Source organism: Hyperolius riggenbachi, chromosome 2 (assembly GCF_040937935.1).
Source record: "Hyperolius riggenbachi isolate aHypRig1 chromosome 2, aHypRig1.pri, whole genome shotgun sequence".
Lineage (NCBI taxonomy): Eukaryota > Metazoa > Chordata > Amphibia > Anura > Hyperoliidae > Hyperolius > Hyperolius riggenbachi.
The window spans coordinates 17592355-17616850 of record NC_090647.1 but is presented as its reverse complement, the minus strand read 5'-3'; the positions used below and the strand labels follow the sequence as shown (position 1 = coordinate 17616850).

At 47.5% G+C, this 24496-nt stretch overlaps 1 protein-coding gene across 1 annotated transcript in view; it reads right to left on the bottom strand.

Moving 5' to 3' along the window:
- The window catches only part of LOC137545365 (ecto-ADP-ribosyltransferase 5-like), a 55325-nt gene extending 31466 nt beyond the window's left edge, over positions 1 to 23859 (bottom strand). Inside the window, exons 1-2 of the mRNA XM_068266519.1 lie at positions 23812 to 23859; positions 2700 to 2815 (exon numbers count right to left, since the gene is read on the bottom strand). The gene's annotated coding sequence lies outside the window, so the exon portion shown is untranslated. The remainder of the gene's footprint in view (positions 1 to 2699; positions 2816 to 23811) is intronic.
- Between the last annotated feature and the right edge of the window lie 637 nt (positions 23860 to 24496).

Sequence of the window (24496 nt, the reverse complement as noted above, 5' to 3'; positions counted from 1 at the left end):
TTAGAAACTGCCGATTTCTTAAAAGTTTTCCAGTTAGTGCCACAATAATGCTCCGCAATGCGAGCCCTCAGATTGCGAGTGGTGCACCCCACATATTGTAAGCGACACGAGGTGCAAGAAATCACATAGACAACGCACCTCGTGTCGCAATTAACATACTGTTTGATGGGGAGATTATTTCCAGTCGCAAAGGAGGAAATAGAGGAGCCCTTCTTGTGACAATGGCAGTAGTTGCACGTTGAGAACCCACACGGGTACGATCCCACTGTGGCGAGCCAAGTGGGGGTGCGGGACGGGGTGAATTGGATGTAACTAGGGGAAAGAATGGACCCCAAAGTACGGGCCCGTCTAGCAGAAAAGCGACAGCCTTGTTTCAAAATAGCTTTAAACTTAAGATCCGAATTCAGCACTGGAAGATATTTTTTCACTATATCAGTGATTTTGTTAAATTCAAGGCTGTATTCCGTGACAAAGGTAATCCTATCATCCCGATCACCACCCCGGTTCCTAGTTGTTAATAATTCAGTACGTGATCTCCCTATAGCTTTAGAACGTCCCCAAGCTAGCTGTTTCTTGGTATAGCCTCTTTGTTTCAGGCTGTTCTCAACCATAGCACATTCCTGTTCCAATTCGACAGGACTGGAACAGTTACGGGCTGCCCGAATGAACTCCCCTGTGGGAATTGCATTAATAGTGTGTCTTGGATGACAAGAACTAGCAAGAAGTATGGAATTACCCGCTGTACAGGGGGTCATGTCATACATGAGGACGTGCATGTGGTGGGCCGTGGCGGCGTGCGCATGTGCAGTAGAGCAGGAAGGGAATGGGCGGCAGGAAGTTAATGGCTAGTAAAATATACATTTAATGTAAATTATGGGATTGAAATTTTGAGTCACTTAAACACATTTGTTTCAGGAGAAAAACACACATATTTACATAAATTTGCACCTCTGTCCTGAAAGAGGGAGAAATTAAGAAAAAAGAGGGACAGAGGGATTGGGCTTCCCAAAAAGGGACAGAAGAATAGTGCAGAAAAATGGCCAGCTTTCTCATTTGAATGGGTTGTCTGTTAGGCCCCGTTTACACTTAATCAGTTGGTACGCGTTTTTTTTTTCTTCTCCATAGCAGTGCATTGTGAAAAATATTTCAGTTAAAACGCGTTAAGTGTGAAAGGTGCCATAGGAAAACATTGGACTTACTTTGAAAATCAGTTGACATTTCAGTTGTAATTGAGAGTAACTGATTAAGTATAAACGGGCCTTGGTGTTATTTCCAAATGTCACTACAGGCAGATTTCAAAAAGAGTTGAAATGCATGCCCTAAGCACAGGAGACGGAATGTCCAGCGCTCTCTCCAAAGGAAATTAAACAGTCCAAATCATCAACTTTACATAGGCTAGTATATAACACACACACAGCATAGTCAAAATGGATTCCCCCATAAGGTCACACAAGATGGCTTCCATATCCTGTATACCATCCCACTGCGTATATCCTGACAGAGAGGGACATGACTGGGAAAAGAGAGGCGCTAGATAGAGGAGAAATTGAGCTTAGGTTAAGGTGTGTCTGTATTTGCTAAGAAGGGGAGGGGCCGGGGCATGAGGGGTAGAGAATAAGGGAATGCTAGAAAGAAAGAGAAACAGAAAACAAGCAGGAAATAGAGGCTGTTAGAAGGTCAGGGAATAAGTTCATTCTTTATTCATCTACTTTATTCATCTAAAATATCTCTTTAATGTACGGCAAATCAAATGATGCAACCTAAAGAGGAAAACTATGTAAAGTCGGAAATTGTGATGTCACACGAGAGATAAAATCTCTCCATACTTGTCTAAACCCTGGGTTCTCACCGTGGGATAAGGTTACCCCGGGGAGGGCACTTTGGTTCTCACCGTGGGATAAGGTTACCCCGGGGAGGGCACTTTGGTTCTCAGCTTGGGATACGTTTACCCCGGGGAGGGCACTTTGGTTCTAAACCGTGGGATAAGGTTACCCCGGGGAGGGCACTTTGGTTCTCAGCTTGGGATAAGGTTACCCCGGGGAGGGCACTTTGGTTCTCACCGTGGGATAAGGTTACCCCGGGGAGGGCACTTTGGTTCTCACCGTGGGATAAGGTTACCCCGGGGAGGGCACTTTGGTTCTCACCGTGGGATAAGGTTACCCCGGGGAGGGCACTTTGGTTCTCACCGTGGGTTAAGTTTACCCCGGGGAGGGCACTTTGGTTCTCACCGTGGGATAAGGTTACCCCGGGGAGGGCACTTTGGGGGGGTTAAGGGGGGTTGTAGGACTTAATAAAGTTCATAATAAAGCAAATCTGAAGTAAAAAAAAAATCAAAACTAAACCAAAAAAACGAGCTACTTTCTTCAGTAGAGGGAAGCCTCTGATCCAGGGACTTCCCTGATCTTCCTTCACCCCATAGCTGCTTGCCGGAACCTTTTTCCCAGTTTTTTCCCCAGTTCAGGTGTGCTTTTAGTAAAACAAACTTAACAGTTTTAGTATTTTAGCTAATTATCAGCAATAGTAAATGCTAGGGGAAAAGTGAGATATAATTGTCTATACCGGGGGTACATGGCAAGCACAGGCTTTCATAAGCCAAGCACATAGTGATGCAATGTTAAAAAACTCTGCTCTACACTTACTTAAGTAGCACATTAAATATATATATATGTATAGGTATAAGGGATAAGCGTCTTACTTACCGATGACAGGACTGGTCCAGATGTCTTCCTCTGACTCTGCCAGTGATCAGACTGCCAGCGATCAGCCGCCCCAGCCAGTCTTATAAGCATTAGTTTCACTTTTCAGATGACTGTCCCTGGCAGACAATGACAGACACTTCTGAGAGATCGCACACAGAGAACGGGAAGGAAATCACAGACAGCAAGTGACCCGACACTAATAATGGGAAACTAGACAACAATGAAAAAGGTAGCGCACCAAATGCCAGCAGCCAAGGTTTAAAGCAGGGGTCCCCAAACTTTTTTGTTCAAGGGCTGGGTCAGCATACTTTAGACTGGGGGGGCCAGAGTATACATGAAATGTAGAAATCATTATATTGAGCCTAGGCTGTGTAAACTATTCACTGTCTGAGCCCTTACGTCTCCCATTTAACCAAATCCGATAGTATGCCCCCCAACACAGCATGTGCAGATAGTATAGGACATATACGCAGGATGCAACACAGAGGAGAACTCCTCCCGAGGAGAAGCAGCCATTTATGTGGCGCCCAAAGAACATCTTTGCTACAGACAGTGAAGCATACCCAGGTGACAACCTGCAGTCCAATTGGACCCATGTGGATGGGTGGTGCCAGCACTGCTATTCTATATGTGGGTTGCAGATATTTAAAAATGCAGTGAACCGCATCTATAAGTAATAGATTGAGAGTGGGGGGCCGGTGAAAAAGCCTCAGGGGGCCGCATTCGGCCCGCGGGCCTTAGTTTGAGGACCACAGGTTTAAAGGGACACTTAAGTCTTTGTAAAAAATGAGTTTTACTCACCTTGTGCTTCCAGCAGCCCCCTGCAGCTGTATTGTGCCCACGCAGACTCCATCAGATGCTCCTGGCCGGCAGCCACTTCCGGTTTCGGCGGCAGGAGCAGACAGGCTGGGAGCGCGAGTGATTCTTCGCATTCCCGGCCACAATAGTGCCCTCTATGCTGCTATAGCATTTAGCACATAGCATATGGCAGCATATAGGCCGATATTGTGGCCAGTAACGCGAAGAAAATAGAGGCGCCCCACAAGGACACACGAAAAGTCCTCTTCCTTTTTCCTTTAAACCAACCACCTTTGCAGCCGTGTTAGGGGTAGGACCCTCTCTCCTCCACAGATAAAGTATCAGGTTCAGTCACAGCGCCAGGGATTACGTGGTTAAACAGGTGCTCCAATCCACCTCCAGAGGCCCCTCCTCTAGTTTGGGTGCTATGGTGTATGCTCCAGGCAACCCAGTATAAACAAGAAAGGAGAAGGGTGCTCTCAGTGGATCTATTTCAGACAAAATTTATTGGAAGTAGTGGTTATAAAATATCAGTAAGATCACTTACATCATGAGGGTCCCAAACCAATTAGGACCCTCTCTGGCTAGTACGCTTCCCACCCATGTGGTACTCAGCAAAGTAAACGATCAAAGATGCATAGCCCGCTCTCGTCCCGACTAGTTTCGGCCTCACGCCGTCATCAGGGGATCTCTCTAGCTGCTCTCCCTGAATCACACACCTGAAACAAGCATGCAGCTGATCCAGTCTGACTTCAGTCAAAGCACCTGATCTGCTGCATGCTTGTTCAAGGGCTGTGGCTAAAAGTATTAGAGACACAAGATCAGCAGGACAGTCCGGCAACTGGGTTTAGTTTAGGTTCCCTTTAAAGTGTACCTGTGACGAAAGGAGAGAAAAGTTTTTCTAGGGGTTTCAGTGCGCTAGTACAGCACCCCGACACTTGCCTAGCATGGCCACTACTACATCAATGAACATAGTAGTAGCCGCGCTAGTCAAGTATTGGAGTCACATTGCTGCACTAGTGCGAAGAGCGCGCACCTTAAACTCTGTAACAAAATGTTCAGCCTTATATCTTCTATCCTAAAAGTTCCTATACCTGTTCTAATGTGGTCTGGCTTACTGCAGCCTTTCCTAGTTGCACAGTGGCTGTATTATCTCTGTTATCTAATCTAATCTTCTTTCCTCTGACGGCTTTGTCGAGCTCAGGCAGGAATGTGCTGCTCTGCTGTCATAAGCAGAAGCTATACACACCCTCTCCAGTCCACGCCACCTCCAGGCTCTGTATGAGTCACAGACTGAACTCCTCTCAGCCTATCACATGCTTTTGTTTGTAAACACTGCCTAAAACTGGCAACTACAAGCCAGGATTGCAGCGGGGCATGGCAGAAACAACACAGAGGGGCCCAGAAGAACATAATGAATAGAATGGTATGCTTTTTATTGTAAGAATTTTAGAGTACAGATTCTCTTTAACCTCCTTGCCGTTCTAAAAAATCCGGCAAGGAGGCAGCGCCGCACTTTTTTTTTATTTTTTTTTTTAAATCATGTAGCGAGCCCAGGGCTCGCTACATGATAGCCGCTGAGCGGCGGCATCCCCCAACCCACTCCAATCGCCTTCGGCGATCAGAGTATGCAGGAAATCCCGTTGAGAACGGGATTTCCTGGAGGGCTTCCCCGGTCGCCATGGCGACCGGGCGGGATGACGTCACCGACGTCGTGACGTCAGAGGGAACCCCGATCCACCCCTTAGCGCTGCCTGGCACTGATTGGCCAGGCTGCGCAGGGGTCTGGGGCGGGGGGGGGGGCGGCTCGGCACGGTGGGTAGCGGCGAATCGGCGGCGAGCGGTGGCGATCGCATACTACACACAGCTAGCAAAGTGCTAGCTGCGTGTAGGTAAAAAAAAATTATGCAAATCGGCCCAGCGGGGCCTGAGAAATCGGGATAACCGGCAAGGAGGTTAACCACTTAAACCCCCGCGGTATGAATTTCTCCGTCCCTTTTTTCCCCTCTAAAAAAACAGGGATGGAGAAATCCGTACCTTCCGCGCTACCGCCGCTGTCAGCGCTCCCGCCGCTCGTGCGCGCGCACCCGCCGCTCGTACACGCCGCCACCTGCTCGCGCGGAGATCAATGAACGGGAAAATCCATTCCCGTTCGTTGATCTAAGCCCCCGCAATGATCGCGCTGCTTCTATTAGAAACAGCGCGATCATTGTGATTCTCCAGCCTCCTACTGCTTCCTGTAAGCGTCCGGAAGGACGCTTACAGGTCGCATGTAAACAAACACACTGTGGCCATCTTGTGGCCAAATAGTAAACTACACCCTAAAAGCATTTTACATAAACAAACATTACATTTACACAATAAATTAACTCATTACCTCCCACACTCCCCAATTTTTTTATTTTTTTTTTGTAATTAAAAAAAAAAATACAATAAAAAAAAAACATAAATAGTTACCTTAGGGACTGAACTTTTTAAATATTTATGTCAAGAGGGTATAACACTGTTACTTTATAAACTGCGGGCTTGTAATTAGGGATGGATGCAAAACTGAAAATAATGCACCTTTATTTCCAAATAAAATATTGTTGCCAAACATTGTGATAGGGACATAATTTAAATGGTTTTATAACCGGGACAAATGGGCAAATACATTTCATGGGTTTTAATTACAGTAGCATGCATTATTTAAAAACTATAATGGCCGAAAACTGAAAAGTAATAATTTTTTCCCACATTTTTTCCTAATTTCCCATTAAAACACATTTAGAATAAAATAATTCTTGGCATAATGTCCCACCTAAAGAAAGCCTAATTGGTGGCGAAAAAAACAAGATATAGTTCATTTCATTGGGATAAGTAATAATAAAGTTATAGACGAATTAATGGAAGGAGCGCTGAAAGGTGAAAATTGCTCTGGTGTTCAAGGGGTAAAACCCCTCAGTGGTGAAGTGGTTAAGAGTGCATGCTACGCTGCTGGCAGCACGCATAGCATGCAAGCCTTTCTCCCCTACTTTTGTTACCACTTGGAAAACTACTGTAAAAACACGGCCTGACTTACCACTGCTATGCTGACGACACCCAACTATGTCTTTCCTTCAAGCCTGGTGTGACAGACCCAACTCCAACTATAAACGCCTGCTTACGTGAACTACAGCAATGGATGAGTGACAACTGGCTGAGACTAAATGCAGACAAAACTGAAGTCCTTCTGATCGGAGGGCAGCGCATGACAACAAAACAACTTGCAGTCTTCACCATTGTGAATAGGAGGCACGGATCTACGCAGCTCTGATCATGTGCATAGCCTGGGAGTTCTAACTGATGGGGATTTAAACTTCAGAACTCAAATCTCTGCTGTGGTGAAATCATCCTATTTTCACCTTAAAAACATTGCAAAAATCAAGCACCTCATCCCCCCAGATGATCTGCCAACCTTAGTCCATGCCTTCATCACATCCCGACTGGACTACTGCAATGCTCTCTACACTGGCCTTCCAAAAAAGGTTTTGTACCGCCTACAGCTGATACAGAATACTGCTGCCAGACTGCTAACCAACCAACCCCGTCACTGCCACATAACGCCAGTCCTGCACTCCCTTCACTGGCTACCTATAGAATGGAGGGTCCTATTCAAAATTGGCCTACTGACATTTAATTCACTAAATAATCTGGGCCCTGGATACATGAAAGAAATGCTGCAGCTGCGTAGCAATCCCCGCAATCTCAGATCCACAGTTCCTAATAATCTAGTCACACCCAGAGTCCACTTGGAAACTTTCGGTCCCAGAGCCTTCTGTCATGCCGCGCCTACATTATGGAACTCCTTACCTCAACAGATCAGGACAGCTCCATCCCTGGATGTGTTTAAATCCAGACTGAAAACCCACCTGTTCAGTTTGGCATTTGCAGAAATATAACTTTTGTTGTGTGAATACTTTCTCCTACTACCAATTACTGAAACTGAGAGAGCCTAAGCGCTTTGAGTCCCATGGGAGAAAAGCGCTATAGAAATGTTATTGTTATCACATTTAACTCGCACTGAACAATTTACCTCACGCTGAGCAGCACGATATAGATGAATGATTACACTCGATTGGCCCTTATTCAATTTTTTTTTTTATTTCAAAGTTTTTATTGAAAATTTTGAAAATTTTACATTAACAGCGGACAACAAAAGGGCAAGAGGGAAAGCTCTTATAAAACAAGATTTTGTACACAGGGTGATCATAGATAACAAAACGGTCATATAACTTGAAAATTACAATTCTTCTGTTCCTATAGCCCGAAGTACATGTACGAACAGGGAAAACAGACTATACAAAGGGAAATGGGGAAGGGTTCGATCCGGGCCATTGAGCCCGATGGGGGTCAAGATAGGGGTATAGGGAAATTGCGACTGCAAAGGGGTAAATGTACCTCAGAGGATTACACCAACTATCTGGGGTATGCCGTGGTAGTGGAAGGGTATAGGGACCGGCCAAGGAGGAAAGGGGAAGGAGGGGGGGGGGGAGAAGGCCGGTATAAGGGAAAGCCTAGGAGGTCAGCTCAGGCAGTGAGCAGGACCCCTACTGTTCAGAGATAGTGCGAGCTAGGGGTAGGAATGTGACCGAGAAGAGGAGAGGTAAGAGGAGGAAGAGAGGGGAGAGAAGAAGAGAAAAGAAAAGAGAGGACAGAAAAGAAGGAAGGGTCCATCTCATAGCCTGGTTATCAATGTTTCCTCCATGTTTGGGTGTTCCAGTTGGATCCAGGGTTCCCATATTTTCTCGAAGGATTTATGGGTGTCTCGGAGTATGCTTGTGAGTTTTTCATTGACCATGTAGGAATTCATTCTGGCCTTAACTTCCTCAAAGCTAACCGAAGGTTTCTTCCAACTGTTTGCTATGGTCATTGTAGCCGCTGAGAAAACTAAGGAGGCCAGTTTATTTTGTTTGGCGGTCAATATCTCAATTTTTGCATGTAGTAGGGCATGCCAAGGATTTTTAGGGATTGTTTTGTGGAACAAACTGGACAGCAGCTTAAAGACACGACTCCAGAATCTGATGAGGCGGGGACAGGACCACCAGATGTGCATCATGTCCCCTGTCACTCTACAACCCCGAAAGCAAAAGGGATTGGCTGAGGGGAATACCTTCGCTATTCTAGCTGGGACCAGGTACCACCTAGTCAGAACTTTATAAGCCAATTCTATCGTGTGTAAGTTATTAGAGCATTTAGATATTCTTCCCCAAATGTCCAGCCATACCTCTCTGTCCTTGGTTTCTGCTAAGTCGGATTCCCATCTAGACGCATATATATGCTGGATAGGGGTCCGGGGACGAGTTAAAAAGGCATAAAAAGAGGAAATGAGGCCTCTCGAGTTAGGGCGGCGGAGGCAGATGTTCTCGAAGGGGGTGAGATTGAGCGGGAGATCCCTATCTTTTATAAGTGTGGTGATCCAGTGTCGCAGCTGGAGGTAACGGAAGAACTCCGTTTTAGGAATTTGTTTTGTTTCCTGGAGTTCGGACCACGAGCAGATGCCTCTAGGGGTAAGAAGATGGTCCACAAAGGTTAGGCCATGATCTGACCACCAGGAGAATGATGCTGGGCTATCTAGGCCGGGGCGGAAAAGGGGGTTTCCCGTGAGAGGTGCTAATGGCAGGTGGGGAGATTGTAGATTGGCCGAATAGCGTATGGAGTCCCAGACTTGGAGGCTGTGTTTCAAAGGGGGACTCATGGTTGGAGTTCTTAATTTAGGGGGGAGCCAAAGTAGGGTGCTAGGTAAAAGGGGCACACATTCTGGGATTTCCAGGAATACCCACAGTGGGGTGTCCTGGAGCTGAAAGAGCCGAGTGAGTTGGCTGATAACAGCTGCTTTATAGTAGGAGTTGATGTGTGGAACACTGAGGCCACCATCTAGTCTATGCGCGAACATAGTTGTTTTACGAACTCGGGGGCCTTTACGGCCCCAGATGAAGGTCATAACTCTGCTCTGAAATATACGTAAATAGTGGTCGGGGACTTTAACTGGGAGGGTTCGAAAATAATATAAGAGTTTGGGTAAGTATGTCATTCTGATTGCGTTGATTTTACCTATCCAGGAGAGGGGGTGGGTAGACCAACTAGTGGTTAAAGCTGACAGGGATTTGAGGAGTGGGGGGTAATTGGCTGCGAAGAGGGAGGAGTATGAGGGCGTTAGAGTAATACCCAAATAGGGGAGTGTTTGTACCCATTGGAAGGGGCTTGTCTCTTTAAGGGCTTCATAACTCGTTTGGTCCACTGAAATGTTCATTGCTTTAGACTTGGCTACATTGATGCGGAGGCCTGAAATTTTAGCAAAGTTATTAAAAGCCTTGAGTGCGTTGGGTATAGAGATAAGGGGTTGAGTGAGAAATAGGAGGGTGTCGTCTGCAAACATCAGTATTTTATGGTCAATGCCCGCTTTTTCCACCCCTTTTATGTCTATGTTGTCCCTAAGGTTTCTAGCGAATGGTTCTAACGCTAATATGAAGAGTAGGGGAGACAGGGGGCACCCCTGTCTCGTCCCTCTGTTGATAGGGAAAACTTCGGAACTGTGTCCAAAGTAGCGTACAAAGGCAGTGGGATGGGAATAGATGCCTTCTATCCAATTTAAAAATTTAGAGTCTAGGCCCCATTTGCTGAGGGCGGATTTTAGGTATGCCCAGGAAAGCGTATCGAAGGCTTTGAAGATATCAAGCGACAATGCCACTCTGGGGATTTTGTGATGTTGTAGATGGTGGGTTAAAAGTATAGCCCTCCTGGTGGCATCCTCAGCTTGCCTGCCTGGGACGAATCCCACTTGGTCTCTATGGATGAGAGTGGGGAGAACTGTGCTCAACCTCAGCGCTAGGATTTTACCAAGGAGCTTAAAGTCTATATTAATTAAGGAAATGGGACGGAATTGATGAGCACTAAGGCACTCTTGCTCTTCTTTGGGGATCATAGATATTTGCGCTCTAAGCATGTTCTGAGGGGGGAGCTTGCCTTCTCTAATCTCATTGTAGCATTTGGCTAGAGTTGGCGCTATCAGTTCGGAGGTTTTTTTGTAATATTGGGCCGAAAAGCCATCAGGCCCAGGAGATTTGTTTACTTTCAGTGTTTTAATGGCCGCTTGGACTTCAATGGTTGTGATTGGAGCGCTTAACCGGTCTGCTGTGTCTGATGAGAGGCTGGGAAGGGTAGTTTGATCTAGGAAGGCTGTGATGTCTTGGGCAGAGGCTTCAGATGGGTTGGAATAAAGGTCAGTGAGGAACTTGGCGAATATATCTATGATTTTACGAGGATTGGCCGAGGCCTGGCCCAAGTGATCACGAATTTTGAGTATAGTAGGATGTAAGGGCCGGTTTTTTAAGGACCTGGCCAAAAGGGCAAGGGGTTTGTTGGCGTTGTAGTAGAACATCTGTCTCCGCCACCTCATTTGCCTCTCAACTTTGTCTGTGAGGAGTAGATCCAGTTCTGTGCGTGTTTTGTCTCTGATCAGTCTGTTAATGCGTGTAGGGGTTTGTTTCCATTCCTGCTCTGCCTTGTCTAGTTTGGAAGATAATTCCTCTATTTTAGAGTTCCTCTGGCGTTTAAGTATGCTTGCCTGACCAATCAGGAAGCCTCTGATTGTCGCTTTATGTGCTTCCCATAGAGTCAGAGAGGAAGATACAGAACCGTCATTATCTTCAAAGTATTCCTTAATTCTGCCCTTTAAAAGGCCTAAGAGGTCTTCTCTGGTCAGTAAGGAATCGTTAAGCCGCCAGTGGAACTCTCTGCGGCGAGAGAGCATGGGTGAGAAACAAATTGAAATGGGGGAGTGATCTGACCAGGAGGTGGTGTGAATTTTAGCGGCTGGGACTAAGTGCAAGCACTGTTGCTGGACAAAAATGTGGTCGATGCGGCTAAAACTGTTGTGAGCATGCGAGTAGAAGGTGAAATCCCGTACTGTGGGATGGAGGTCTCGCCAGGCATCCACAAAACCATGTTTGTCCAGCAACAGTTTGATCTTGGCGCCTTGGATGTCAGAGGGGTCAGCCGAAGGATTAGAGTTAGGACTTTTCTGTCTATCATTTTTAGGATTCAGGGTGGCATTTGTATCGCCGGTGACTATTATCGTGCCACAACCATGCTGGTTTAGTACTTGTAAGAAATGAGAGTAGAAGTTGGATTGGTGGGCGTTTGGGGCATAGTAGGTTGCTATTGTGATGTCTTGGTCATACAATGTACCTGAAATTATAAGGTATCTGCCGGTGGGGTCCGCTATTTGTTTGTTACAAACAAAGGGAAGATTTTTCCTGACCGCTATAAGAACTCCTCGGACTTTAGTCCGGGCACAGGCAAAAAAAGAGGTGGGAAAGTGTCTGCTCAGATATTTCGGGCATGACGAAGAGGATAGTCTGGTCTCTTGCAGGCAGACCAGGTCTGCCTGGCAAGATTTGTAGTAATTAAATGCTTTGGACCTCTTCTGGGGAACACCGAAACCTTGGACATTGTGTGAGAATATCTTAAGAGTGTGGGCGGTCATGGAGGGTGAGGAGGTATTTTTGCATAAAAGAGCCAGGCCATGAGATGGATAACCCAAGGAGAGAGAAAGAGAGAAGGGAAGAAGGAGAGAAAAGGGGGGTAGCAGTAAGAGAGAAGGGAGAGGAGGGACCAGAAACGCTTCTCGGTCTGAAGTGTTCTGGCGAGGGAAAAGTTATTGTAAGCCGAGGTGGGTCGGAGGACCCGCTCAGGAGGATGTAATGACCCGAGATGGGTCAGTAGCGGGATTAACCCGAGAGTCAAGGAGGTCACCCAAGGAGGGAACTCCAAGGTCATGAGAGGTGGGGTCGTGTGTCAGCCGTCTGCCCCACCTGCCCTGTCAAAGTTATCTGATACAGGACAGAAATATATATGGTGTTAGGGGAAAAAGAAAGCTAAATAAAAAATAAAACGGGGGGGGGGGGGGGAGGTAAGGGCCTCACTTTGTTTGGGGTCTGCGATGCGGCAGAAATAGCAAGTGTCAGAATCAGGGGTCGTGCTCTAGAGATTGGGTCTAAGCATGCGGAAGAAAGCGTTATACATCAGGGGTATATTTCCCTGAGGCTCACACGGTTGGAGAGGTTTAAGCTCAACTGGGGTGCGAGCTTCAAGCCTGGCCTGAGGGTCCCTGCCTGTAACCGGTGTCGGGCTTGATATCTAATATATTCATTAGCCAGTAGGAGATGCCGAGAGTGAGATTCGGTGGCCCTTATCAGAGGCCCAATTAAGGGATCCGCATAGCCAGCCACTCATAGAGGCCGATGGTATATAACCCATTTTCATAGAAAACAAAGTAGATCAAGTCCATCCCTCATCGTCGGGCGCTGCCAGCGACATGGCCGGAATCAATTTCAAGACACCGAGCCAGGCAGTGACAGCGCTCCACGCTAAGGGCTCTTGTTGCAAAAGATACAGACATATAAATCTCTCAGGAGCATATGTGCAGATATAGAGCAATGCTGCCATCTAGCGGTGTAGGTTAGCAATAATGAAATCGCTCAGCCTTATGAGTGTACCACAGGAGAGTTGCTATTATTGGCAACTATGCTCAGGTATAATGCAGAATAATAAAGCTATAGTGGTGAACATGAGGGAGCGATTCGTTTAAATAGAACGGTCCCATAGTTAGGGCTAAGAGAGCTACAGGTCTTAATTGTTGCCAGCTTAGTTTGATGGGTCAGGAACTATATAGTTGCTGGCAATGTAGATGATATCATGTTTAGCGGGGGCCCCCTAGGGGCTGCGTAGGGAAAGCTAACATTTTCACAGAAAACATATTGGCGGAATAAAGGATTCGTCTGAGGTTAATGTCCCTTGTTATCTGTGTCGGTGGCTATGCCCCCCCAGCGGACACCCCCGCTACAAAGTGAGTAGCCCGAGGGCGGTGTGGGATTTGCTAAAGTGAGTTGTTTTGGAGAAGGTCACGAAAATGCAGCGCGGAGGGCACACAGCCACCGACCCAGACCTGATATACATAAACAACATATAATCCCTTCAGTTGGTTCCTTGATTGTTTTTCTCCTGTGCTGGTAGTCGCGCCCCCAAATCAATCACTTTATGGGGAGATAAATTTCTACGAGGGCAAAGCGAGGCGTAATAAATGCATTTAAGCAAGCTAAGAGGTTGTGGCTAGGAGGCATGCTGCCACCCGCACAAGGTTAGTTTACGTATTAATGTCATGATGTAGGACCTTTATGAAAGGGCTGTTGTTAATCTGCACCAGCACAGGAAACAAACAGAGCAAGTGCCCCATAGGGATTGAGTAATAAAAGGTAGCATTTTCACACAAACAAACAAACAAAAAAAAAAACAAAAAACAAAAAAAAAAACACAGTATAAGCATGTATTGAAAAGCCGGTCGTCTTAGGTAGCCATGCAATTCCGTTCTGCACCGGGAGCCGCGTCCCCCGGATCAGCCAGCCCAATAAGAGATTGGGTTGTTTGGGAACATTGTACATCGTGGAGAACTGAAATTGTATAGTGGGCTGGGTGGTGTCACACGGGGGGGCACGCTGCTGCCGGCCCAGACCCAATACACAAGTGATCAAAATATCGCAGACCTCATGTACTAGTGCACTGGTTCAATTATACTGTAGAGATAATTGGGGCTAAGCATAATTGAAATGTCCAGCCAGCTTTGCATCAAGCCTCTGGCAGTAAGTGGAGGAAAAGTTCACGGCAGTTCTTGAAATGAAAAGAGTTCAGGTTGCGCTCAAGTCCATTAGCTGGGGTATGTGTAGTGTTCATCTGGGGAAGGGGGAGGGAGGGGGAACTGGTAGTGAGCGGCCCATTTAGAGCGGGAAGGAAATGGCGGGGCGCCAGAATTCAAACGGTGTCAGTTACTCTGTATGGGCGAACAAAGTTCGAAAACGTGCATTTCAACAATGATAAAAAGTTCAACCAACTGGAAACTGGATAACCTACATAGCTATGGCTATGTAAAACAAAGAACCGTTCAACTGTAGCTCTGGGTGTGATCCGAGTATCGGATTAGTTGGGCAGGATAAAGGCAGAAAACATTGCCTCCAACAGTTAACTGGGGAGGGGAGAAATCCGGTGCTTCAAAGTATAAGCGCCCGTAGGGAATAAACTGATGGTGAATTAAACAAGAGTCTTACCCAACCGTGGAAACCGATGAGGATAACGGGTCAGGTGGAAGGAAGGGTCTCCTATGGAGGAAAGCTGAGCCAGGCAAGATTCCTGTTGTGGAGTATCATGGCGGAGCATTGTCCGCTTGGTTGCCAGCCGATTTCATGGAGGATCTGGTTGAACGAGGTGAAGAAGCCAGGTGATCGTCATCCCGCTGAGTAGAGGATCTTTGGTTGCGGTTCCCCGCCGAAGGACGGTTATCTGTTGGCGGTAGAAGTAGATGTAGTTTCTCTAAGAGTTGCTGTGCTTCTTCTGGTGAGGAGACAGCATGCGAACGGCCCGAAGCTGTAAAAATTAATTTAAAAGGAAACCCCCATTTATACTTAATTTGGTGGGAGGATAGAGCAGATGTGTAGGGCTTCATAGCTCTCCGTTTGAGGATGGTTGAGGAAGCTAGGTCCGCGAAGATCTGGTAGCGGTACCCTTGGAAGGTTAGCGGCTCGCTGTCTCGTGCAGCCTGGAGGATGGTTTCCTTTGTCCTGTAAAAAGTGAATTTTACTAGGATGTCTCTGGGTAGTCCATTTGTTTTAATTGGGTCGAGAGCGCGATGTATGTGGTCGAATTCGAGCCGCTCTATTGGGATCGCCGGGACAAGCTCTTGGAACAGCGCGGTGGCTGTAGAGGTTAGATCTTCGATGGTTTCGGGTAGGCCCCTTATTCTTAGGTTGCTCCTTCGTGAGCGGTTCTCGGAGTCTTCAAGACGGAGCTTAGCTTCAGAGAGCTCAGTCTTCATCTCGGCCAGCTCTTTGTCGTGGGCATCTAGAACTGTGGAGGCTTTGCTCACTCTATCTTCCAGGTCTCCGGTCCGACCAACTAAGTCACGGATCTCTTTTTTAAGCTGTTGTGCGATTCTGTTGGCCACCGAGTCCAGCTCACGCTGTAGCAGCGACTTGAATTTATCCAGAAGCAGGGCATCTTTCGGGGTCCACTCTAGGGAGTCATCCGCCTCCTCCTGACGTTTCGGAGTGTTTTTAGATTTCGTAGGCGGCTGCCTAGGGTAGGAGGCGACCGTGGCCCCTGAGCACGAGGAGGCCGAGGACGCCATGTTGTCCTGGCCGCGGCGGCGTCTAGCTTTCGAGGCTGGAGTGGAGAACGACTCTTCTTGGGAATCTCTGCGCCCCATAGTTGCTTCAAGGTTAGCTCTGGTCAGGTAGGGATGTTTGGCTAGGTAGGGGTGCCTGTAACAGGTCAAATATAAGGTGAAGGCAGACGGCTGTGCAGAGCGCGGCTAGAGAGCGTCCATCTCTCAAGCGCGCTAGCCACGCCCCCCGCCCTTATTCAATTTTTATCCTGAGTTTTCTCCTAGGTGATATTTTTCACACCTTATCAATAAAATGCCCTTTAACCTTCTTAGCGGTAATCACGAGTTCAGGAAAAAACATGCCAGGAGCGGTACTCATGGTAGCCGCAGGGAGGTTACTGCAGAACAATGCACACAGCGGGCGTTTTTACTCACAACATCAGCCGCCATTCTACTTCCTCTCCTCCGAGGCTCTGCATCCCCCTGGTGAGACCGGCAGACGACAATCTCACTATAGGGTTACAGCGCCACCCGGAGGACGGAAAAAGGAACTACAGCGCTGGATCCCAGGGCGGTGAGTGAGTGCTGGGCTGCTGCAGAACTCCCTGGCAGCATGATTTTTACCAGGTTTTAGGATCTAAAAGCATGCAAAAAATTGCATCACTTTTAGACCCTAAAATCTGCAAACAATCATAACGCCAAGGGGGTTAAGCCACCAGCAAGCAAGAAAATACTCAGAATAATTTGTCTGTACTTTTTCACCTAGTTTTTGGTACTACTAAAAAGTTATTTTAAACGGAAGATGAGAAATTATCTCCTAGGTGAAAACTCTTGAGAAAAAGTGAACGGAATAGGGCCAGTGTCTGATGGTGGCATCTGGGTATCACTATTATGAAACGAGTGAGATTGCTGGGAGGAAGCGGAGGAGACGCGGCTGAATGAGCGCACATTGTTCAGCTGTACGATAAAACTGCCATGTCAGGAAACCGCTTACTTACACTTAGGGTAATTCTAAAATACATTGTTACAAAAAATCATCCTCTCTCTTTTCACCATTGTCAGGTGCCCAGCCCTCTCCAATACATCTGATTCTCACTCCTCACCATTCTGACTCCTCTCTCTTTTCACCATTGTCAGGTGCCCAGCCGTCTCCAATACATCTGATTCTCACTCCTCACCATTCTGACTCCTCTCTCTTTTCACCATTGTCAGGTGCCCAACCCTCTCCAATACATCTGACTTTCACTCCTCCGCATTCTGACTCCTCTCTCTTTTCACCATTGTCAGGTGCCCAGCCGTCTCCAATACATCTGACTCACTCCTCACCATTCTGACTCCTCTCTCTTTTCACCATTGTCAGGTGCCCAACCCTCTCCAATACATCTGACTTTCAATCCCCACCATTCTGACTCCTCTCTCTTTTCACCATTGTCAGGTGCCCAACCCTCTCCAATACATCTGACTTTCACTCCCCACCATTCTGACTCCTCTCTCTTTTCACCATTGTCAGGTGCCCAGCCGTCTCCAATACATCTGACTCTCACTCCTCACCATTCTGACTCCTCTCTCTTTTCACCATTGTCAGGTGCCCAGCCGTCTCCAATACATCTGATTCTCACTCCTCACCATTCTGACTCCTCTCTCTTTTCACCATTGTCAGGTGCCCAGCCATCTCCAATACATCTGACTCACTCCTCCGCATTCTGACTCCTCTCTCTTTTCACCATTGTCAGGTGCCCAACCGTCTCCAATACATCTGACTCTCACTCCTCACCATTCTGACTCCTCTCTCTTTTCACCATTGTCAGGTGCCCAACCCTCTCCAATACATCTGACTCACTCCCCACCATTCTGACTCCTCTCTCTTTTCACCATTGTCAGGTGCCCAGCCGTCTCCAATACATCTGACTTTCACTCCTCCGCATTCTGACTCCTCTCTCTTTTCACCATTGTCAGGTGCCCAACCCTCTCCAATACATCTGATTCTCACTCCCCACCATTCTGACTCCTCTCTCTTTTCACCATTGTCAGGTGCCCAGCCGTCTCCAATACATCTGACTTTCACTCCCCACCATTCTGACTCCTCTCTCTTTTCACCATTCTCAGGTGCCCAGCCCTCTCCAATACATCTGACTCACTCCCCACCATTCTGACTCCTCTCTCTTTTCACCATTGTCAGGTGCCCAACCCTCTCCAATACATCTGACTCTCACTCCCCACCATTCTGACTCCTCTCTCTTTTCACCATTGTCAGGTGCCCAACCCTCTCCAATACATCTGACTTTCACTCCCCACCATTCTGACTCCTCTCTCTTTTCACCATTGTCAGGTGCCCAGCCGTCTCCAATACATCTGACTCTCACTCCCCACCATTCTGACTCCTCTCTATTTTCACCATTGTCAGGTGCCCAACCTTCTCCAATACATCTGACTTTCACTCCCCACCATTCTGACTCCTCTCTCTTTTCACCATTGTCAGGTGCCCAACCCTCTCCAATACATCTGACTCTCACTCCTCCGCATTCTGACTCCTCTCTCTTTTTACCATTGTCAGGTGCCCAACCCTCTCCAATACATCTGATTCTCACTCACCACCATTCTGACTCCTCTCTCTTTTCACCATTGTCAGGTGCCCAACCCTCTCCAATACATCTGACTCTCACTCCTCCGCATTCTGACTCCTCTCTCTTTTCACCATTGTCAGGTGCCCAACCCTCTCCAATACATCTGACTCACTCCTCCGCATTCTGACGCCTCTCTCTTTTCACCATTGTCAGGTGCCCAGCCGTCTCCAATATATCTGACTCTCACTCCTCCGCATTCTGACTCCTCTCTCTTTTCACCATTGTCAGGTGCCCAGCCGTCTCCAATACATCTGACTTTCACTCCTCCGCATTCTGACTCCTCTCTCTTTTCACCATTGTCAGGTGCCCAACCCTCTCCAATACATCTGATTCTCACTCCTCCGCATTCTGACTCCTCTCTCTTTTCACCATTGTCAGGTGCCCAGCCGTCTCCAATACATCTGACTTTCACTCCTCCGCATTCTGACTCCTCTCTCTTTTCACCATTGTCAGGTGCCCAACCCTCTCCAATACATCTGACTTTCACTCCACCGCATTCTGACTCCTCTCTCTTTTCACCATTGTCAGGTGCCCAGCCGTCTCCAATACATCTGACTCTCACTCCTCCGCATTCTGACTCCTCTCTCTTTTCACCATTGTCAGGTGCCCAGCCGTCTCCAATACATCTTACTTTCACTCCTCCGCATTCTGACTCCTCTCTCTTTTCACCATTGTCAGGTGCCCAGCCGTCTCCAATACATCTGACTTTCACTCCTCCGCATTCTGACTCCTCTCTCTTTTCACCATTGTCAGGTGCCCAGCCGTCTCCAATACATCTGACTTTCACTCCTCCGCATTCTGACTCCTCTCTCTTTTCACCATTGTCAGGTGCCCAGCCGTCTCCAATACATTTGACTTTCACTCCTCCGCATTCTGACTCCTCTCTCTTTTCACCATTGTCAGGTGCCCAACCCTCTCCAATACATCTGACTTTCACTCCCCACCATTCTGACTCCTCTCTCTTTTCACCATTGTCAGGTGCCCAACCCTCTCCAATACATCTGACTCTCACTCCCCACCATTCTGACTCCTCTCTCTTTTCACCATTGTCAGGTGCCCAGCCGTCTCCAATACATCTGATTCTCACTCCCCACCATTCTGACTCCTCTCTCTTTTCACCATTGTCAGGTGCCCAACCCTCTCCAATACATCTGACTCTCACTCCCCACCATTCTGACTCCTCTCTCTTTTCACCATTGTCAGGTGCCCAGCCGTCTCCAATACATCTGACACTCACTCCCCACCATTCTGACTCCTCTCTCTTTTCACCATTGTCAGGTGCCCAGCCGTCTCCAATACATCTGATTCTCACTCCCCACCATTCTGACTCCTCTCTCTTTTCACCATTGTCAGGTGCCCAACCCTCTCCAATACATCTGACTCTCACTCCCCACCATTCTGACTCCTCTCTCTTTTCACCATTGTCAGGTGCCCAGCCGTCTCCAATACATCTGACACTCACTCCCCACCATTCTGACTCCTCTCTCTTTTCACCATTGTCAGGTGCCCAGCCGTCTCCAATACATCTGACACTCACTCCCCACCATTCTGACTCCTCTCTCTTTTCACCATTGTCAGGTGCCCAACCCTCTCCAATACATCTGACTCTCACTCCCCACCATTCTGACTCCTCTCTCTTTTCACCATTGTCAGGTGCCCAGCCGTCTCCAATACATCTGACACTCACTCCCCACCATTCTGACTCCTCTCTCTTTTCACCATTGTCAGGTGCCCAGCCGTCTCCAATACATCTGATTCTCACTCCCCACCATTCTGACTCCTCTCTCTTTTCACCATTGTCAGGTGCCCAGCCGTCTCCAATACATCTGACTCACTCCTCACCATTCTGACTCCTCTCTCTTTTCACCATTGTCAGGTGCCCAACCCTCTCCAATACATCTGATTCTCACTCCCCACCATTCTGACTCCTCTCTCTTTTCACCATTGTCAGGTGCCCAGCCCTCTCCAATACATCTGATTCTCACTCCCCACCATTCTGACTCCTGTCTCTTTTCACCATTGTCAGGTGCCCAGCCGTCTCCAATACATCTGACTCACTTCCCACCATTCTGACTCCTCTCTCTTTTCACCACTGTCAGGTGCCCAGCCCTCTCCAATACATCTGACTTTCACTCCTCCGCATTCTGACTCCTCTCTCTTTTCACCATTGTCAGGTGCCCAGCCCTCTCCAATACATCTGACTTTCACTCCTCCGCATTCTGACGCCTCTCTCTTTTCACCATTGTCAGGTGCCCAGCCGTCTCCAATACATCTGATTCTCACTCCCCACCATTCTGACTCCTCTCTCTTTTCACCATTGTCAGGTGCCCAGCCGTCTCCAATACATCTGACTCACTCCTCACCATTCTGACTCCTCTCTCTTTTCACCATTGTCAGGTGCCCAACCCTCTCCAATACATCTGATTCTCACTCCCCACCATTCTGACTCCTCTCTCTTTTCACCATTGTCAGGTGCCCAGCCCTCTCCAATACATCTGATTCTCACTCCCCACCATTCTGACTCCTCTCTCTTTTCACCATTGTCAGGTGCCCAGCCGTCTCCAATACATCTGACTCACTCCTCACCATTCTGACTCCTCTCTCTTTTCACCATTGTCAGGTGCCCAACCCTCTCCAATACATCTGACTCTCACTCCTCCGCATTCTGACTCCTCTCTCTTTTCACCATTGTCAGGTGCCCAACCCTCTCCAATACATCTGACTCTCACTCCCCACCATTCTGACTCCTCTCTCTTTTCACCATTGTCAGGTGCCCAGCCCTTTCCAATACATCTGACTCACTCCCCACCATTCTGACTCCTCTCTCTTTTCACCATTGTCAGGTGCCCAGCCGTCTCCAATACATCTGATTCTCACTCCCCACCATTCTGACTCCTCTCTCTTTTCACCATTGTCAGGTGCCCAGCCCTGTCCAATACATCTGACTTTCACTCCTCCGCATTCTGACTCCTCTCTCTTTTCACCATTGTCAGGTGCCCAGCCCTCTCCAATACATCTGATTCTCACTCCCCACCATTCTGACTCCTCTCTCTTTTCACCATTGTCAGGTGCCCAGCCGTCTCCAATACATCTGACTCTCACTCCTCACCATTCTGACTCCTCTCTCTTTTCACCATTGTCAGGTGCCCAGCCCTCTCCAATACATTTGACTCTCACTCCCCACCATTCTGACTCCCCTCTTAATTTTCTGACTCTGAATCGCCCTCCACTTTCTTTCTGACCAACCCTCCTCCATTCCACTTTTTTTTACCCCCCCCCCCCCCCCCCCCATTCTCACCATCCACTGTCTTTGATCTTTCTCTTTCTGTCCCCTTTCTTCTTCTTTCTCACACTCTTTACCGCTCATCATATTCTCTCTTTTTCATGATCTTTATCATACCCCATTTTCTTTCTTTACTATATCCCTTGTTCTTTCCAACCCCACTTTCTCACTGTGCCCCCCCCAACACACACTCACACACACACTCTTTGCAGCCTTGTCTGTTCTCTCAAGTCCCTCTCTCAAAGCAAATCAAAAATAGCTCTATTGACATGACCATACAGGCCAAAGCAAAGAGACACGGGGGAAATGAAAGGGACTGAGTCCTAAGAGTTGGGTTAGATGAACAGTGGATAAGTGGTTTGTGGACAGTTATTAGGTTTACAGTTCATTTATGCTCCTCTCAGTCTGTGACATAGTGTGCGGCAATTGTCACTGTAGATTCCTCCTCTCAGTCTGTGGCATGCTGTGATGTAGTGTGCAGCGATTGTCACTGTGGATTCCTCCTCTCAGTCTGTGGCATACTGTGATGTAGTGTGCAGCAATTGTCACTGTGGATTCCTCCTCTCAGTCTGTGGCCAGCTGTGTCATAGTGTGCAGTGATTGTCACTGTGGATTCCTCCTCTCAGTCTGTGGCATGCTGTGACCTAGTGTGCAGCGATTGTCACTGTGGATTCCTCCTCTCAGTCTGTGGCATGCTGTGTCATAGTGTGCAGCAATTGTCACTGTGGATTCCTCCTCTCAGTATGTGGCATACTGTGATGTAGTGTGCAGCAATTGTCACTGTGGATTCCTCCTCTCAGTCTGTGGCATGCTGTGTCATAGTGTGCAGCGATTGTCACTGTGGATTCCTCCTCTCAGTATGTGGCATGCTGTGATGTAGTGTGCGATTGTCACTGTGGATTCTTCCTCTCAGTCTGTGACATGCTGTGACCTGGTGTGCAGCGATTGTCACTGTGGATTCCTCCTCTCAGTATGTGGCATGCTGTGATGTAGTGTGTGATTGTCACTGTGGATTCTTCCTCTCAGTCTGTGACATGCTGTGACCTGGTGTGCAGCGATTGTCACTGTGGATTCCTCCTCTCAGTCTGTGGCATGCTGTGACATAGTGTGTAGCGATTGTCACTGTGGATTCCTCTTACTGTTTTCTCTGTAATTAGGTTTCTCTCTCCATCCCTGCATGTTCTCAATTTTCTCTTTCTTTCTCATGCTCTTTACAATTCCTCTCTCTCATATGTTATTCCAACCTGGACTGAGAAAAATCTCCATACTTTTTCAGAAATAAATGGTATGATCCATTTGTCAATCTTATATAATTTGCAAGTGTCCCTGTATCCTGTCAGTGTGTCAGTGCTTTTGCGCTACTGCGCATGTCAAGCACTGACAGCTGTTGGGACAGGAAGCAGGACAGGACCAAGTGGCGGGCCGGTGTAATGTCAGATATTGCAGCCCGGAAGCAGCCTTCCTCACTGAGTATTGCGCATGCTCAGTGGGAAGTTAGACATTATTTACCTGAAATATCTCCGCTTCGGCATTGTCAGGAACCGGCCCGCGGCACGCCTGCGTATACGGTTCCCGACTGCGGGTTTGACCAGATTAAGCGGGGAACAGCCTTATTTAAGCTACAAACAAGGCTGGAACCCCTCAAACACTTCTCACTGCCACCACTAGCTGTTCGCTAGACACTTCCACTCTGCTGTCGAGTCCTCAGCGCGCACTCCGCGTTTTCGTATTTGGGTCAGCTTTGCGCTTAGGCCAAATACGGGAACGCCACGCACCCACACACACACACAGTTGCAATCTTACACTGTCGTGAAGCAAAGACCCACTAACAGTCGTTCCGAACGATACTGTTAGCCACTCTGCTGTCGCTACTCGCACTGGCGTTGTTCGTACGTTGGGTCAGCTGCGCGCTTAGGCCAACGTATGACAAACGCCCCCACACACAATGCAATTACAATTTCATACGGTAGTGTTGCTCAAGCGTACAATTAGGCATGAACTTATACACGGTTACACTTCAGTCTCTTCTAGGCTATGAGTGTTAGTTTAGTACGGCAGAAGTCAAACTTATTAAATAATAATTTAATATTTCAGAAAAAAACATAAAACAGTGCAGAACTGAATATATACAAAAAGATTACAAAAAAACAAAGTAAAAATAGTTACAAGATAAAATGTACAAAGATAACACACAAAGCGATTTTGCTTACCAAAATAAACGGGAAATAAACGTACCAGCGTATCGATCTGGTGTTGTTGCGGGCGGTACGCACTTCTGGTCAGGAACCAGGTTAGTTCTAGCCGTGTGAGCTACCTCCAAGAACTACAAGTTGTGGCTATCCTAGCTGCGGTTTTATACTATGAAATACGCCTGGAGGCTGTAAGCCTGTGTGGACGGGGGGAAGCTAGATTTAATAACATCCTCAGACATAATTTGATTTCCCAGGTAAAAGTCTACTATACATCAAAGATTGTGAAGTTAGGCTTTCAACTCCAGGTGAAAACTTGATTAAGGCGTTTTCCTGTCTCCGTTCTCAGACATAAATGGGATTTCCAGAGATCCACATACATGAAAAGGGTACTATAGCACACACACAAAACAAAAGACTTCCTTCACTTCCAATCTCCCCAGGTTACAGGTGACAATTGATTAAGGCTTCACATTGCAGCAGGATGTCCTGTGTGATAGGTGACTGGTCGTATTCACTGAAGACCTCTTTAGATGCAAATGTAGGTCTAGTGACCCACCCACACAAATACAGGAACAGTCAATGAATCTAGCCTGCATCTCTACACCTTTGACATACCACAGCAGATATAAAAATGGGAAAATGAAAATATATTAGTGCATTATCCTTAACAGCATCAGCACCCCAATATATCTCCACACCTCCGCCGTTAACTTGGTGCAAGGCAGACG